Below are 1,821 nucleotides of genomic sequence, written 5' to 3'. Positions count from 1 at the left end.
GATCCCTTGGGTGTTTTAGGGCTTTATCTTTTCCTGGTTTGTTTGTTTGTTTGTTTTTGAAGGACTTGGCCTTTTGATCATGATGTTGATGGGGTTTTAAGTCTTTTCCATTTTGGATTGATTTTTGCACATTTTTGCCTAAGGTATCTTATATAGATTCCCCCTGCCCCCCCAGCCCCCCGCTCTGGTTTTTGAGACAGGGTTTCTCTGTGTAATAGCTCTGGCTGCCCTGGACTCACTATGTAGACCAGGCTGGCCTTGAACTCATGAAGATCCATCTGCTTCTGCCTCTCAAGTGCTGGGATAACAGTGTGCGCCACCATGCCTGGCTTATAGATTTCTTCACTGGAACTTTTTCTTCAGTTTGTCCCTCATTAAAAATCATCATCATCAGAGTTGAAGAGATGGTTCAGTGATTAAGAACACTGACTGCTCTTCCAGAGGTCCTGAGTTCATTTCCCAGCAACCATATGGTGGCTTACAACCATCTCTAATGTGACCTAATGTGTACTGTATACATCATAAATAAATAAATCTTCTTTTAAAATCATCATCATCAGGCCGGGTATGGTGGTACACGCCTATAATCCTAGCACTCAGGAGGCAGGTGGATCTCTGTGAGTTTGGTAAGTCCAGGATAACTAAGGCTACACAGAGAAACCCTGAAAGCAGGAAAAAAAAAATCCAAGAACTAAAAATCATCAGCATCATCTTCATCGTCTTTGTCAAGTTTTACTTTTTTCTGTGCAACCTTGTTGCCACCTCCATGGGGAGATTGCTTTCCAGAGGCGTAAGAGTTTTACATCCTTCATCTTCTGACTCTGCATCTTCCTCTGCAGCTACTAGGTGCTGTCCACTGCAGATTGGCCAGTGATTGGCCAGTGGCCACTGCTGCACACAGGCCCTGAACCACACTCCAACCGTAGGATCACAGGTGGTGCAATCTCAGAGCCCCCAAGGGAAACTGCTGGCTGTGCAGCCATTTTCACAGTGGCCAGCGTCACTTTAGGTGGATTGCCTCGTAGCTCGTTGCCTCACCTGCACCGTGTGTCACCGCCTTTTGTCCCTCTCCCAACGGGTGCTTGGTTTCATCATTATCTACTTTACAGTGATAATCTCTGTCAGCATTCAGCTCACAAGCGAAAAGGAGGTTCTGTGGCCTACGAGGGCTCGTGCCCAAGTCCATGGAGTCTTCCAGGAAACAGAGGCACACACTCCGGTGTGAGAGGGTGTGAGAGCAGTCAGACAGAGAGAACTGCTCACTGCTCCTCAGAGCAGACACGAGGAGTGGAGTCTCACCGGGGACAGGGGTGGTGCTTTTGCTCATCAAAACTGCTCTAAACTCTCTGATATTATCAAATGGAATACGTTGCTTGGTAGAATTTCACTCATTTGAACAAGAAAAAAAAATATTTGTAATCCATACACAGATGAATGCATGTTTATACCATTGTTGAATGCAGGCTGACCCTGTGTGTCATCATCACACAATGGATAAAGTGCTCTAAACACAAACTCCTGCACTGAAGAGATGGCTCAGGGGGAAGGTGCCTCCCACGCAGCCTGAGGACCTAAACTTAATCCCAGGTTCCATGTGGTAGAAGGGAGAATGAACTCCCATGTGCTGTGGCCTCCATCCAAGCACCGTGACTTTAGTGTGTGTGTGTGTATGGGGGGAGCCAACTCTTGTCCTCTGAGCTCCATCCATGCACTGTGACATTCATGTGTGTGGGTGTGCACAAATAAATAAATGTGATAAAAAATTTGAAGACACTACTTATATGCTTAACAAATCCCCTGTCTACACACATTGTGTGTGTG

At 46.2% G+C, this 1,821-nt stretch overlaps 1 pseudogene; it reads right to left on the bottom strand.

The window, feature by feature from the left end:
- Nucleotides 1–691: 691 nt before the first annotated feature.
- On the bottom strand, nucleotides 692–1,327 carry LOC127191174 (nucleophosmin-like; annotated as a pseudogene).
- Between the last annotated feature and the right edge of the window lie 494 nt (nucleotides 1,328–1,821).

This window comes from Acomys russatus, chromosome 6, assembly GCF_903995435.1.
Source record: "Acomys russatus chromosome 6, mAcoRus1.1, whole genome shotgun sequence".
Classification (NCBI taxonomy): Eukaryota; Metazoa; Chordata; class Mammalia; order Rodentia; family Muridae; genus Acomys; species Acomys russatus.
Note: the sequence above shows the minus strand (reverse complement) of the source record. Positions and strands in the feature narration are given on the sequence as shown.